This window comes from Ictalurus punctatus, chromosome 9 (genome assembly GCF_001660625.3).
Source record: "Ictalurus punctatus breed USDA103 chromosome 9, Coco_2.0, whole genome shotgun sequence".
Taxonomy (NCBI): domain Eukaryota; kingdom Metazoa; phylum Chordata; class Actinopteri; order Siluriformes; family Ictaluridae; genus Ictalurus; species Ictalurus punctatus.
The window spans coordinates 24,803,275-24,820,403 of NC_030424.2; the positions used below are offsets into that span (position 1 = coordinate 24,803,275).

The following is a 17,129-nucleotide window of genomic DNA, read 5'->3' on the forward strand; positions in this document are numbered from 1 at the left end:
CCTGTGCACTATGACAAACACCACTGATGAAGTGAATATAAGAAGAAATTTATAGAGGTCTGAAATTGATGGCAATGTGACTGGAAAAAAAGAACAAAATCATGTAAAAAGGATGTCTGTAAAATAGTGTTCACTGATGCAATACAGTTTGTAGTTCAGAACCATGGATAAAAAATTCCAACTAAATTAAAGAAATTAATCAAAGCATATTTCTTTTTTCGATGAATCCTAAGCCGTGTTTTATTAAAGTCCTGAACTGCAGGAAATCTGTACAATTTCCCTACAAAGGTTGACTCTTGGTCTTACATCCAGAGTTGCTGAATAAAATGCTTTCTTCTGAAAGTTTGTTCACTTATCAGATCTTATTTCATATTCCTATTGCTGGCTACATTCTTTTATTACATTTTATTTACAGTTTTCTCTATCTTTATTCTCCATTGCTAACAGTGAAGCATATTCACTCTAACCACAAATGAACAATCACAAAAATTACCCTCCACAGGGGCAGCTGTTTCATACCTGATGTCAAGTCACTCAAAGGACAAACAAATGCATCCCAATATCTCTTCTCAGAGATCATCTTGGGTGGCTGAACAAGGGGTGGACAGGGAAATAAATCTTAATCAGAGCCATACAGACGAGAAAGGCCTCATCAATCCCTTTATTTTTTATTCATGGGGGTCAGACCAAAGCCTATCATTTCTTTTGGAAGATTAGAGATGTCTGCAATTACATGGGATAACAGAATAGCTGCAATCTCACCACAAACTGCCAATTAGTTGTCAGTGGAGAGTAGACATTTGCTACCTTTCTTGGTAACTTTACCTCTCCAGCATGGTGAAATTGTCGGTACTATTCCAACAATTATTGTAATTAAAATAATAGTTTAACAGGATTGAGCATAATGATTTCTGGTTGTTTGGGTGGCTGGAAAAAAAATCATTAGGATTTCAGTGGGTGGACACAAGCTTCTCAGAAATTTCATCTCTCAAATTGGGAGATGTAGCTGTGTGTGGGGGGCTGTCAGCTTGCCCTGCCTACAGTGTGGGCCTTGAACATGAGCACAGTGTTATGAAATTCTCATATAGGATTTGTTAAGCATTTGCAAGTAGCAACATATGATGTGACAGTCAATATTGTGGTGATGCATTTCAGTAACAGCTTTGGCATGAAAACACATCAGTGCATGCCTTATCATTTCACATCTCCTCATTTCACACTTCTGGTTATGTGAACATAGCTGGGGTATATACAGTATCTAGAGATATACACCATATGGCCAAAATTATGCGGACCATATGCACCCATTCCAAATCCATGGGCATTAATTTGAAGTTGGTCCCCCATTGCTGTTTTAATAACCTCCAATCTTCTGGAAAAGCTTTCCACTAGATTATTAGTTTATTATTATTATTATTAAAAGTTATTATTATTATAACTTTTTATTTAGCACCATGTGGGCATGGTGGCTTAGTGGTTAGCATGTTTGCCTCATACCTCAAGGGTTGAGTGTTCGATTCCCACCATTGCTCTGTGTGTGCAGAGTTTTCATGTTCTCCCCATGCTTCGGAGGTTTCCACCGGGTACTCTGCTTTCCTCCCCCAGTCCCAAGACATGCATTGTAGGCTGACTGGCATGTACAGAAGTGTCTGTGCTATATGAATGGGTGTGTGTGATTGTGCCCTGCGATGGATTGACACCCCGTCCAGGGTGTCCCCTGCCTTGTGCCCTATGCTCCCAGGGATAGCCTCCAGGTTCCCCGCGACCCAGTACGGATAAGCAGTACAGAAAATGGATGGCTGGATCTAGCACCACACATGTAAATGGTACAATATCAAGGTTTGTGTATGATGCAGTGTCCATTAAGCATGCTTCCTACATTTTTTTGATTGTTGTTGTTTTTTTTGTTTTTTTTGAAAAGTCACTGGAATTCCCTCTTAAACATTGTGTCTATGTCAGGCAAATCAGTGTGTGATTCAAAGATACTGTATTTCTGATCCATCCATCCAGACCTCTCTATAATTTCTGATTTGTGCACAGGTTTGGAAAAAACTTCACCTTGTAGATTGCAGATATAATTTCCACAAAAAAAACAAAAAAAAACAAAAAAAAACAAGCAAATGGTGCTGAAAATTCATTCAGTAAACTATAAGATGAACACAATGTGTTTAAAAACATTGTCCGTATTTGACTATATTACATCCAGCTGGAACCTAAGACATAATGGCCATCATGCTAGGAGAACACAGCTAAACAAAACAGGTAAACACAAATTCCATCATGTGAAAAGCAGCCACATATCAATTCGCTGTTCCGGTTAGATCTTGCCGCTCACTATGAGCTCGCTCTGCTACAGACAACGAGGGTACAAACTCAAATTAAACAGCATGTCCCCCCATCCATTTAGAGGCAGACTGAGGGATAACTACCAAGCAAGGTCAGTAGTGTCTGTAATTGATGTGTGTGCTTGGTGGATGGTTGCCAAGGGAACAGGTGCTTAATGTTTAGAGACATTGTGGGATTTGTAGGCAGGATCAGGGAGAATCCCTGGCCTGTAATTGCCTGCTGTTCTATCCAGAAACCTAGTGGGCTGAGTAATGATGTGCTAAAGATTTCCTGGCAAGGTGATTGACCTGGCACTCTTCTTATTTGTCAACAGAAAGAAAGAGGGTGAGATATGACAGCAACCTAGGGGTGACTATTGTCCCCTGGTGAGCACAGGTTTGTCTTGAGGTGTTTCTAGTTAGAGAGTGTGCTTGCTTGGATCCTATACGCAGGTGGACATAATATAAATGTATTAGCTTGTAAAGTTAAAGCTCCAGTGTGTTTGCCCAGCCCACTTCTGAGTCTGGTTCCTCTCAAGGTTTCTTCCTCTTAACACCTTTGGGAGTTTTTCCTTGCCACCGTCGCCACTCAGTGGCTTGCTCAGTTGGGATAAATTCGCACCTTTAATATCTATATACCATGTTGATATTTCTGTAAAGCTGCTTTGAGACAATGTCTATTGTAAAAAGTGCTATACAAATAAAATTGAATTGAATTGAACTGAAATCTAATCATCTAAGCTAAAAGGAGTAGGTAGCTTAATATAATAAATTATACTGAGTTAGTTAGCTAGTTAAGGGAAACAAACAAGTATATGATCATGTAGCATTACTGTTCCCTTTTTCAAGGGGAACTCAATGTTGTATGAGCTTCACACTGTGGGAAGCACCCTTGCACATGACAGGTATCTGAAGTCTGTGTAAAATCACTCCTATAGGCCTGCTGCGGTCAAGTGTATACATATATATATATATATATATATATATATATATATATATATATATATATATAGTTACTCTTCTGTCATTGTACTGTGCAAACAGAATGAGCCATAGACAGTTCAGAAAGTGTATTACTCCCTTGCTCTCATTTTATAACACAGGAGGATGGACACATATTTTGTGTGAAGTGTATGGGAGTGGAGCTTGCTGCAGCAGTCCTTGAGGGGGCTGACTGCACTCATTATGGATGCTTCACAATGAAGCGGCTCCGCTCCCAGCTCTCTCAATTCAGCTGTGGGTTTCAGAACCTCAGGACTCTGGGCCAGCTGCTGTCAAGGCAGCCAGCCAGCTGGGATCCTACGGCTCCCGTATGGATCTGGAGCAGGAACCGGAAATGAGTGCTGGTCTATCTCACTCTTCCTCTGGATCCGACTCTCCAGTATTCGGTTTTGGAGCTCGTGAAGTGACTTCTCCCTCCAGTGTGAAGAGTCAACCCAACCTCTATGACTCTAAGGAGCCAGAGGGGGAGCCAGTGAGAAGGAGAGCACTCCCTTTTTTCCCAGAAATGCACCATCACACTTCTGGGGAAAGCCATGTTTATCACCATCGTGGGGGATAAACAGTATGTTTATTTTGCTATGCCAAAGGTGCTTGCGCGCTACCTCCCTCCATCAACAGCAACAAAATCAGGGAGCCGTCTTTGCCATCCAAGCTGTGGAAGACCACCTCGGCGTTGGTTGGCAAAGCAGGTCTAGCTTGTAGGTCTCTGCATACTATGGCGGTATATTGGGCAGACCTGCTGAATTGTGAGGAAGGCACAGAAGGCAAGTGTGGCGGCACACCTCCACCCACAGAAAGCCAGGGGGACCAGGCAGCTTCAGTCACTGCCTGCTAGTAAGCCTGATTTTAAAATGATAATTAGTGCCACAAAGTTTTAAAAAATCGTTTCTGAGGGACCACAGAGGAAGGTATCAGGGGACGAGAGGTTGTTAGGGCAGTTAGCCCCCAGTATTAATGTAGGGCTCCCCTAGTCAAGGTTGTCCCAAGTTTTCAGGTTTCTCTGGTCAGCAAGCTGTCATAGGGCAAGGAAAATATGATGCTTTCCCTCCAACAAATGTGGAAACTTAACGTCACTAAAGACCATCTGGCAGTGTGGAAACTACTGCGAAGTGCATCTCCATTGGTTCTGTCCACTATAGAGAGGGTACCAAGTCCAGTCCATTGCTTGACCACCCAGTTTAGAGGCATGCTCACCACAGTAGTCAGAACAATGCAGAGCCCGATCTTAGCCCAGGCAGTATGATCTCTCTTGGGCAAAGGGGCCATAGAGCATGTTCCAGCCTCTCTGAAGGAGGGAGTTTTTTTTACAGCTGTTATTTCCTGATCCACAGAAAAGACAGGATGCAGCCAATATTAGATCTGAGGAATCTGAACTGTACTCTTCGGACATACAGTTTCAGGATATTGACGCTCAAACTTGTCATTCCACAGATTCAGTTTGAGGATTGATTTGTGACAATAGATTTAAAAAAGATGCATATTCAATTTCCCCATCACATAAAGTTCCTGAGGTTTGCGTTTTGTGGCATTGCCTATCAATATTGGCTTTTCCTTTCTTCCCTTTATCCCCTCTCATCTTCACGAAGTGCATGGATGATGCGCTGGCTCCTTTATGACTCCGGGGCATCCATGTACTAAACTACCTGGATGACTAGCTAATTCTAGCATGGTCCAGGAAATTGGTGATTCAACATTGAGATGTTGTTCTCGCCTACGTGAGGAGCTTGGGGCTCACGTTGAACCTCAGGAAAAGTTCCTTCTCCAGTCAGAGGACGACTTTTCTAAGGGTTATAAGGGATTTGAATATGATGAGGGCGTGTATATGACCAACATGTATAGGGCAATCCTATCAACATTGAGCAAGATAAAGTAAGGTGTGGGCATCACCTCCAGTCACTACGGAGACTGTTGGGGCTTATGGCAGGATTGATGAGGCCGTTCTCGTCTGTATGGCCCTGATTAAGATTTATTTCCCTGTCCATCCCTTGTTCGGCCACCCAATATCATCTCTGAGAAGAGATATTGGGATGCCAATGTCATAATATTAGGCCCATTGCACATGATACCGTTCAGTGGTGACCGAAGGTCGGGGGTTTCATCTGAAGAGGAAACCCCTGAGAGTAATCATTGTCACGCAGCAATGCCAACGTGCTCTGAGAAATTGGAGGTGTTCCTGGTTCCTAGTCTCAGGTCACACTCTAGGGGCATCTTTTTATTGCAAGATAGTAATGTCAGATGCCTCCCTCACAGTCTCTGGAGCACTGAAATTCTTCTCCTCAGTTGAGAGGTTGATATGTTAGTTATTACAGACAATACAGCGGTGGTCTCTTATATCAATCGCCAGGGAGGGTTACGTTTGCACCCCCTGTTCATGCAAGCTCAACTAATTCTTCTCTGCTGGAGGGGAAGTTTTGTCAGTGAGTGCAATGTACATTCCGGGCAATTGGAATGTGGCGGCAGACATCCTGTCAAGGCAGGGGCTTAGGTCTGGGGATTGGTAGCTCCATCCGCAGGTGGGTGAGTCCATATGGTGGAGGTTCGGCTGAGCAGAAGTGGATGTGTTCACCTCCGAGGCGACAACACCCTGTCTACTGTGGTGAGCAGAAGTGGATGTGTTCACCTCCGAGGAGACAACACCCTGTCTACTGTGGTTCACCCAAACTCCTCCTGCACCAAAGAAAAAAGTTTAGGGCTGGACGCCATGGTACACATGTGGCTGAGGTCACATCTGTATGCCTTTCCCCTGATTGCTCTGCTCTCACAGGCTCTAGCAAGAGTTCGCCAAGACCAGGCTACATCTGCTGCTAGTAGAACCTGATTGACCAGCTCGAATATGGTTCTCAGAGATAATTCCTCTACTGGCCAGCACTCCCTGGGAGATTTCCCGTTCACAGGGATCTAGTCTCTCAAGCTGAGGGTTGATTTATCACCCTCAGCCAGAATTATGAAAACTGTGAATCTGAGGGGCACCAGCTCATAGATTCCGGTCTCTCAACCGAGGTTGTAGAGACCATGTTAAATGCGAGACCATCATCCATGAGAAAATTTAATGCATTCAAGTGGCAACTTTTTTATTGTGGTGTGAGGAACATTAGTTAGACCCAGTAAACTGCACAATAGCTACAGTCCTGGAGTTCTTACAGGAATGTTTCTCAGCAGGGTTGGCTCCTTTCACAATTAGGGTCTATTTGACCACCATTTTGGCCAGCCATGCCCCAATTGATGGAGCCTCTGTGGAGCAAAATCCGCTAACTTCGAGGTTTATGCATCGTGTCAGATGGCTGAGGTCCATCTACTGACCATGTGTGCCTTCCTGGACCTTTTCTTTTGTCCAAGAAGGTCTGTCCTGCACCCCATTTGGGCCCTTTGAGTCAGCTTCAGAGAAGTCTCTGATCCTAAAGGTAGCTCTTTTGGCTGGCCCTGACGTCTCTGTTGCCCCTCCTTGCCTTGACTTTGCCCCTGGATTTGAAAAGGCCTCCCTATATCCTAGTCCAGATTATTTCCTAAGTGCCTACTTCTGCTTCCCAACCAGTAGACTTGCAGCCTTTCTGCCTGCCTCCATTCCTTACACTGGAATGAGGAAGATTGCACCTACTGAGTCCAGTGAGGGCTCAGTACTTGTACTGAGTCCAGTGAGGGCTCTGTGTACTTATGTCCACCGCTCCAGCCAGTGGTGTAAGTCGGAGCAGTTGCTGGTCTTGGCGGTGACAGTAAAGCCATGCATCTCTTTATATTTGTATAGTGGAAGCAATATCTCTTGCTTATGAGGCACACAGTCACGCTACGCCTCTGGGCATAGGGGCTCATTCCACTAGGGGAGTCACCTCCTCAAAGGCTTTATCTAAGGGGTACCCTTACAGGATGTGTGTGCTGCAATGGGATGGTCTACGCTGCACACATTCATTTCGTATGACAGTTTGGTCAAGGATCTTGCAGTGACCCTCAGGCCCAGACCTTTGTGGACAGGCCATACCACATACAGCTTTTGGCTGGGTGAGGAGAAATTAGAAGTGTTTTGGGTGTCATGTAACACAAGGTTGAGACAGATATATGTGTGAACAAAGTCAGTGACAACCTGGAAGCGGTCATGCTCTGGGCTGCTTGACGGGAAATAGCCCTGAGGCAGGCATTGTCTTTGAAATGGGCTTCTTCTAGAGGAGCCAGGGAGTTGACATACGACATACAGATGGGTAGCAGGCGGTAGGTTGGTGACAGGCTTGCCAGGGTCAGATGGCTGGGCTAGGACATGATTGCTGGGGTTCTTAGGCAGAAACCAGACTTGGGAGGCTGCATCATCAACCTCAGGTGTGAGCTTGTCTTGGTAGGCTGTCTTGTTTGCCTCAGGCTTGAGCATGGCATAGAAGGCTGTAACGTTAGTCTCTGGCGTGAGCATGTCTTGGGAGGTTGCGTAGCCTCAGACAGGAGCAGGGCATGTAAGGCCATCTCATTAGACTTGCTCATGAGGGGAAATACCTGTCATAGGGTAATAACATCTAACCCAACGTCTAGTTGCAGGGGTAGTAGGGAGATGTCCCTGTCACTGCTTTGCCACCAGGAGACATTCCGGGGTTAAATGAGTGAAATGTTGTTGAGTGGTGGTAGCCAGCTGATAGCCTTGCAGCTGACCTATGCCATATGGAACCAGTGGCTCTGAGCCTGTATCGTTTTGGTTTCATTGGAATAGGCTGAAGGATGAAGGAAGAGCGGTAATCCTATGGACACCGGAGGAGCTGTGACAGGCAGTAATGCCATAGCAGTTTACTATCTACCTGTGTAATCAATGCTTGATTTTTTCCACATAACTGTTATAACTCCACATAATGTCTACCATCCATGCATGATAATTAGTCTGCATAGTAAAAACTGTTCTACTGTCAAACAGATGCCTTGTGAGTAGTGCACCATTAGGAATGAGTAGTTTGTGCTAGTTGTAGCATTGAGGTGCATCACACCTGTCACACACATGTAATTATTATTATTTTTTGCTGTGCAACTATGAAGAAGAAAAAAAATTATAACCTAGACATGAAATCTGCTTGTGCCAGCTGCACAGACTGCTGATTTTTCCACTCCTGCTTTTTTTCCACATTCTGTTTAGAACTTTTTTTTTCTGATTATATATTTGTAATTTTACCACCTAATCACCTTTTCCCAAAACATAACATATAAGCTGGAAGAAAACATGCTCCTAAGGGCTCACCATTGCAGTAATATCCATCTTTAAATGTGAGATAACAATAATAATCTCAAAAGATTTCTTTATAATTCTTTAGTATCTGTCAGTTCCCCAACCCCAGTGGTGTTTTCTTGGCTCTAAAACATCTGCTTCAACTCCCATCGCCTAATTATCAAGCCCTTAATGAGCTGAGTCAGGTGTATTACAGCAAACATGATCACTCTGTTTAGGGTAGGGGATATCTAGAACATTTTTCTTTTATTTCTAGACATTTCCAGAATAGTTTTGTAGACTAAAAAGCCTTCTTCTCTGGCTGAACAGCAGATGCGTCTTTATAAAAGTGTCAGGCTTTCTGAAATGGGCATTCATGCTTGACTGCACCTTATCACCTGCACTTTCACCTGCACATGTTTCTCAATACAAAATTAATCTTCTGTGCAACTTTTTTTTTAAAGCCCTGTTTTCTACTTGTGGCCTGTGGAGAAATGTTTATGTGCGGTTTTACCTGGAGCGCTTCCCAGAGGTGCTAAGATGAGAAGTCAGAGATTATGATTCATAGTGTGATTTTTTTTTTTTAAATATCTTTTTTCCTGGTAGCACCTAAAAGGTCTATACACTCAGCAGATTGTGTAAGACTCTGTCTCTTTATCATTTTGAGAGAATGCTTTTAGTTATGATTCAAGCCAGATGCTAATTTATTTTCAAGAACATGTCACAGAACTTCAACGGAAGCATCAGTTGATACCGATTAGAAATGTAAGCAACTATGAATAGATTTTTCAGGTTTCAGATTGAACTGTTAATGTTTTCTAATTAAGCAATATTGCATAAGCAAGAGTGAGGTTATACTGAATATCGGCCATGAGTACAAATCCACAGGATGAGTGTCATAAGTAATCACAGCTGTGCTGATATTCAGTACAAATGCAAAATTACTTTTATACAACATCACTATAAACAAAATATTATATCAAGTAACTGCCATTTTGGATACAACATGGCTAAATGTTTTTGTTTATTTTTGTATGCTAGCAGAAATAGACCCCAAAGAAGCCTCACTCGCTAACAGCCCATCAGCTAGCTGGCCAGCACACTACGGGTCAGGCCCACATTGATTTGTACATTCCCATTAAAGGTGCATCCAGTAAAATTGGCTTCATTTATTCCATTTCATCTTCATCTGACAAGCTTATAATGTTATATTCATGAAAGCAAATTATCATTTGCTGTGTCTGCTGTTGCTGTTGCTACCGCTACTGTAGTAACGGTTTTAGTTAGCGAGTGCTAGAACTGGAATGTTACATAGCGCAAACAGACAAGCAGAGTGATATAAACAGTTAAACAGCAGCGTGTGGTTATACTACATATAAGCTCTCTTGGTATGCTGCTCATCCAATCAGATTAGTGAATTAAAACTAACTGTTGTGTAAACAGATATAAATACTAATATGAATAGGAATAAAAAATAAATAAATAAATAAATAAAGTGTTGTTGTTTTTTGTAAAGGTGGGACTGGGATTCTGTGGAATAAAAAAAACAAACAAAAAAACAGAAAACCAGTGCACCTCCAATTTATATCTGTAGTAATAGCTAGAATTGGCTAGTAAGAGCTAGAATTGGCTAATACATTATTATTGTTGTCGTTGTTGTTGTTGTTACATTTATTTTAATGTTTAACTTTTTGGGATGAACTTTTTTGAGTGACATGTGCCAAAATAATATTTATTCTATCCCATACACTGTTCCCCACCTTTTTTCCCCAAGAATCAACATCCTTTTCCTTCTCTCTCTCTCTCTCTCTCTCTCTCTCTCTCTTTCCCGCTCACCACCTGCTATAAAAGCACATAGCTCTGTCCTGCAGCTAGTTAGCTGAGTGATCCTGAATGGAGAGAAAATTGCAGGCACTAGATCACCTTTGATGTCTTTCTACCTGCAGTGTCTCTGACTCATCTCTTTAAGGTCTACAACACGCATTTCAGATCCACAGCTTATTCCAGTCTCATCTCTGTCCTCTCTCTAATCCATCTGTGGGGTTGTGTGAATTGGACTGGAGGCACCCTGAGTGCTTCAGAGATCGGAGCTGAATTTTTAACCTGCTGTGTATTTGTCTAACGGGATTTTGAGTGGCAACGATGAATGAGTAGCAAGGTTGTAGAGTAAGAGAAGCATCAAAGCAGACAGTGCGTTCAGATGCAACTCTGTCTATAATATGATGTCCAGAGGTGAACTCAAAAGAGGTTCATTGCAAACCAAATGACTTCAGACTCCTACTAGCACTTGATGCAGTTCAATTTTCATTTTGGTAAGTAATTTAAAAGAAACAAAAAAATATCTAAAATGTTGAATGTTCTGTAACTTATATAGCCTGTTGTACTATATTTTCCATGACTTTATTGCTATATTTTAGGGCTCAGATATATATTTATTTTCTTATGCAGGCACAAATAATTTGGTCATATAACAAGCATATTTTTTGAAGTAGTTGGAAGTAGGCCAAATTTTCCCCCACTTCTGTTTAAATTTGTGTTCTCAAATGAAATGATGTGGGTGGAGTAGGGGTGCAGTGTTCAAAAGCACAGTGGTGTGTTTCAACCTACTTTGCAATATTAATACCTGCTGAGACCTTCCTTTATTGCAAAGCCGATGCTAAAAAGCAACGAAAAAAGTCCTGTGTTGTTTGTTACAACCCAGATTTGTGGATGCAGACTGTGGATATAGCTAGTGTTCTTGTATCCATAACAAGGAGTGTGAATCAGGAGGTTGACATGTCATTACTCATTGAACATTGTATCTATAATTAGTAAAATAAATTAACTGTCTAGTAAGGAATAAAACACATTAAAGGAAGTTGCTGTTATGGGAAAAAAAATCAGTGATGGAGTGATGTGATGCATCTTGATGAAAATGCAAGCTTAGTCCTAAGAAAAGACAAGAAAATTCTTAGAAAATACAAGGAGCTGATTTTATTGTCTATCCCAGCAGCATATCTTCACATACCTCATTCTAATGTAGTTTATATATACACCACTGTTGAATGCTCAATCCTGATTGGTCAGAAGGTGTTGATTAATTTATCATAACAGCATCTTGGAAAGTTGTTCCAACTACAAGGTTAATACTAATGCACTCATTCTAATACATTATTATATAATTATATTATTAAATTATAATTCATCTAATACAATACATTATTTATATGTATATAATTTCTGTGATAACAATGAATAGATGGCCTTGTATGGCAGACAGTCCACATAAACATACCAAAAATAATATATGTAATATTTGATATGCTGAATCAAGACCTTTATTCAATATATTGGGAAGTGTGACTGCTTTGAACAGTCAGAGCTAAAGCTGTAACTTTATGTTTTCTGACATGGAAAAGTTTTTAGAATGCAGAGCATTGCACTTACCCAGGCATGACTTGCTGTATTTTTATTGATTGATTGATTGATTGATTGATTGGTAGTATTAACTTCACAAAAGAGCAAAAGTAGATAGGCTTGTGAGTTAAAATGTAAAATGACAACAGGAAGTACATTCCCTTCCAAAAGTATTGGAACAGCAAGTCCAATTCTATTGTCGTCACTATACATTTCAATACAGATCAAAAGATTAATATGAGACAATAGATCAGAATTTCACCTTTCACTTTCTCACTTTTCACTTCATCTAATTGTGGTAAAGAACTTAGAACATTTTTTCAAGTGATCCAAAATATTGGAACATGTGTTGATAGGTGTTTCTTGCTGCCTAGGTGCCCTGTTAAATTGCTTGTTTAACAAATTAAATTAAATTAAATTAAGATAGCTCTGAATGTTTATTTTTTTGTTTGAGCCCTAGATGTTGCCTGTGCAGACTGTATATGTTGTTTGTCATATCACAGCAAACCAGCGACTCCATTTCCCAGAATGCACCACAAACTAAAAAAATGAACGACGAAGACTACAACTCCCAAACACACACACACACACACACACACACACACACACACACACACACACACACACACACTCCCCATCGCCTGAATTCTAATTGGAGACACCTGCTGCCAATTGCACCTTCATCCACACCACTCCTATTTAGAGACTGTTCACACACAATATCTTTGTGAAGTATGCGCTCAGTTGACTAGGTCTCTGTCTATACTAAGCCTTGATGTGTTTGTTTTTCTGGTTTTGACTTTGCTCTTGATTAAAGACCTTGTCTCTCTGCCTAATCTTGTTTTGACTGTTTGCCTGATTGCTTTACCTCTGCCTGTTTAAGTTTGTGGATTTTGCATTACCCTTTGGACTTTGTTTTTGGTATTAATCTATGTAACCTGCACTTGCTTCTGTCTTCACCTCCTTTATGTTTCATTGTTAAAAAGGATAGGAAAAGAGGGAAAAACAATAGAATTGGCCTTGCTGTTCTAATGCTTTCAGAGGGGCCTGTAACTTGAAATTACTTGTTTGGTGGATGTTCTACAACATTAACTGTAACTATAAGTTGACAAAGTATAATGTGACATTGTGTAACAAAAAAAAATCACTATCAAATTATTGAAGTTTAAGAGGAATAAAACACTTTGGGTTGGGATGATCTGTTAAAGGGAAATAATCAACTTTGGGGTAGTAACAGTAACTGCGCTTGGTGTAAAACCACACCACCTAGTTGTTGATTATTTACCTCAAACATCATGCCGGATTGTGTTTTCATCCTTAGTGTTTTATAACCTCACTTTTCACCGGGTTACTACAAATATCCGTTTTAATTTATTTTTATGTAATGTTTTGCACTTGAGAAATAATTATGAAAAAGCATCATGGTGTTAATGTTTAATGTTACTTAGTTAAATAAAATTGTCATGGATTGAAACTGATATAATAAGGCAAATTGATTTGATATTAAAGTCTATAAGATTTAGTCACTGAGTTTTAAATTCTGAACAAAATTAATTGCTACAATTCATGTGAATGACCTTTCAGGTTTTTGTGAAGGAAACTGTGTATTTATAACAACATAGAAAGTTTTACAGCAAGAACTATAAGCATGACGCCACTTTTCACTCCAAAATTGCCAACAGTCTCAGTGTTATTCAAGCATAAGAAATAAAACATTGTGCCAATGCCTTTACTGTCAACTCCAGCTGTGATAAATCTATTCCCTTCTTCTCTGTCGTCATCTCTATCACAGTCTCCATGTGCTGACACAGGAGGGGATCCTGAACACTTTCCAGTATCCGTTGGAGCTTTTTGTCAGGGGAGATTTGGTCTAATTTTTCAACACCAGCGCGGGTTCTCGCCTATCCTTCACCTGGCCTGCTTATCTGCGGCTCTTCATTGTTCAGCAGGATCTTTGCACAATGCTGATAATTCAGAGGAGGGTGATCATCACTTTTCTCTGTGATGTCTATGACCAGAACCAATGGATTTTGCTGCTGTGAAGGACACCGGCATCTCTCTTTTGTTCTTCTGGCCCTGCTTATAGGTTTTGCGATTTAGAGAGGCGTGCTGTTACCAATCATGCAATGACAGAGTGTCTCCAAGGGCAAAGAAATAGAGCTCATCAAAGTTCACAGCCGGTCAAGCAAAAGTGACAGAGTGAAAGAGACACATCTTTATCAGGAGATGATAAATAAAGCAATTATTCTCTCATGACCCACACACACACACACCACTTTCTCTCTCTCTTGGTGGGAAGTGGTCAGGACAGATAACTAATTAGCCGAGAGTTAATGGGCATGCTGCTTTGGGGCATCACATGTCGAAGAGTAATATGCCAAATAGCGTTAGTAGAAAGCTATCCCTCAATGTTAAACACCCCTCTTCATTAACAAAGCATTTGAATTAACCTACTCATTAATGTATTGATTAATTAAATATACCCGAAATACATGCTGTATAATTCTCTTTAATTGTGTATTGCATTATAAAATTAATTAAAACCCCAGTGAGTACAACGATGTTTAAAAAAAACATTTATCAGACAATATATTTTCTAGCCTAAAGGTTCAAATGATTAAACTACTGGTAATACATAAATATTAGACTTAATATTGACTGAAAATACATATACATTGTATATTTTGATATATATGGTTGAATTCTAACAAACACATTAAATGAAGAATTTTTTGTTGTTGTTGTTTTGCTTCTAACATACTTGGACCCAATTCCATAAACCATGAACAACATGAAAATGTTTGTTGAAAAAGTCATGTTCAATAAGCATCCAGTTTAATAAAGGCAGTGGTCAGCCTGCCTCAAGCTATCTAAAACCATGCTAGCTGAGTGTGATTTAATCACAATAAATGTGAGGCTTGGTAGATAGTGAATGTGCTGTAGGGAAACATACATAATTCTAATCAGTCGAGTTTGTAATTATATAAGCTGTCAAGATGTCCACAATGCTCCTACGCCACAGTGGCAATGAAATCTTTAAAAGCATTTTCTCCTCATTCACTGTTGTGGGTAACTAGATTTCAAAGTGCTAATACTTGTGATTGTGATACATAGAATTCAAAATTACAGTAGAAAATTTCAAAAATTCACCATGTGAAGGGGTTTCCCAAGCTGTAACATAGAATAAACAAAATGTATCCATAATAAAACCTTTAAAGAGGGCTACAATATATTTTATGTAGTTTTGGCAAATTATAGGACTGACATGTTAAAAATTGATTGTTCTTGTGGAAACGTATGCAAAATGAGCATTCTATTCTAGGAAAAAGAATGCAGCTGCTTCTTTCCTCAAATGCTTGATGCTTACTATAAAACTCTCTGTATATGCACATTCAAGTTTGTACTGCAGCTGGATTGACTCTGGTTATATCCAGTCTTGTGAGTCTTGTGACACCTGAACATAATGGGCGATTGAGTCTATGGGCAAACCTAAGCTGTCCACCGTGAATTTGACAACTGGAAATGGGCTAGGTGAGAGGTAAAAAATAAAAAATAAATCTTCCGATACTACAGAGGTCTGGATCTTTGTGTTCTCATAGCTAGTTATGGCTATGCATACAGCATATACTATTTATAATCATAATTCTATATCCAGCCATTTTCTGTACCACTCATGCCCTGAATAATTATTTAGGGTTCAGGTGTAGGTGGATAATGACTAACTTAAAATGGAGTTTCAATCTCATTTAGTGTCTCTATGTGCTGACTCAGTAAAGGCTGTCATTGTTCAGGCAGTGTCTACTGAGAGATTAGTGTTACAGGCTGACTGAGTGAATTAAAAAAAATAAAAAAATAAAACATTCAATGGCAAATTGTGCATTTTTAAAAGACCCATTTCTTAAAAATCAGTTGCAATTTACTGCTTCATTCACAATATCTAAGAGTCTCAACCTGAGACTGCAAAGACTGCAATCCTTACACACACTCTTAATAATAGTACAAGACCTGGGTGAGTTAGTTGCAGCCGTGTGAGCAGTCCAAGGCTACCCCTTTGAATAATTCATGAAATCTGAGAGAGGACTGACAGAGCACACAATACCTTGCTTTTAGCTGGCATTTACTATGGCAATCTACAGGGATGCCACAGTTTGGGTTAGGCAAGTCATGCAAGAAAAAATGAAGCTGGTAGTGGAAACAGTGTGAATGAGGACTAGGGGAGAAAGGGTGAGCTCCTTCTGCAGTGATTAAAACTATGCCTCAGGTCACTGTCCACGTGGGAGCAGGAGAGATGGATGGCACAAAAAGCAGGTAATTCCACATGCCAGCAGTATGAATACTCTGCCCACCCAGCATTTACCACAGTATCCATCAGCTCCCTCCAGGCTAGAGTCATTTTCATCTCCGTCCATTCAGATCCTGGATGATCACCCAGCCATATCTCATGTGGCCTAGAAAGCTGATCAAGGGTCTCTCCTTTTTACATCTAATTATCATGTGATATCTTGTTCTGTCTTTCCATCGAGGATACAGTATTGTGCAAAAGTCTTAAGCACATGCAAAGAAATGCTGTAAAGATGCCTTCAAAAATAATGAAATTAAATGTTTCTTCATTTAAAAAAATATTATAAAGAGCAGTAAGCAGTAATAAATGAAACAAAGGCAATACTTGGTGTGATTACCCTTTGCTTTAAAAAAAATGGTCTCAGGTAGAATTAGTGTAGTTTTATAAGGAAATGAGCTGTAAGTTTTTACTCATCTTGCAGAACCAGCCACAGTTCTTCTGGAGACTTTGACTGTCACACTTGCATCTTATTTTTTTCAACACAATCCAGCAGCCATCCTTATGTTTTTTTTCTGTCTGAAAAGTGTCTCTTACCACTTAATATGCTGGTTTCTTTACAAACATTTTTCTGTTAATTTTGTGCTGGAAAGCTAATGTTTGGAAATCTAATTTTTTTTTTGTACTGACTCAATAATGTAGGAGTCATAAAATAAAAATCTGTAACAGAGTTTGTAAGGGTGCCAAAAGACTTTTGCACAGTACAGTACATGCTCTAAATCTGTTCATACAGATTGACTGGATAGTAGAATGCAGTGTATGCATTTTGCTCACTCATTGAAATGCAAGATTTACATCAAAAAGCAATCATTAAAAATATGCCTGCTCAGCATTTCTGATTGAAGTTCCAGCAAATCAAAGTCATCAAGACAACATGAAAGAGTGACGCTTTTACGTAACA

At 40.1% G+C, this 17,129-nt stretch overlaps 1 protein-coding gene across 1 annotated transcript in view; it reads right to left on the reverse strand.

The window, feature by feature from the left end:
* Window positions 1-17,129, reverse strand: part of alk (ALK receptor tyrosine kinase) — a 438,375-nt gene that overhangs the window by 268,258 nt on the left and 152,988 nt on the right. The gene's annotated exons all lie outside the window — the stretch shown is intronic.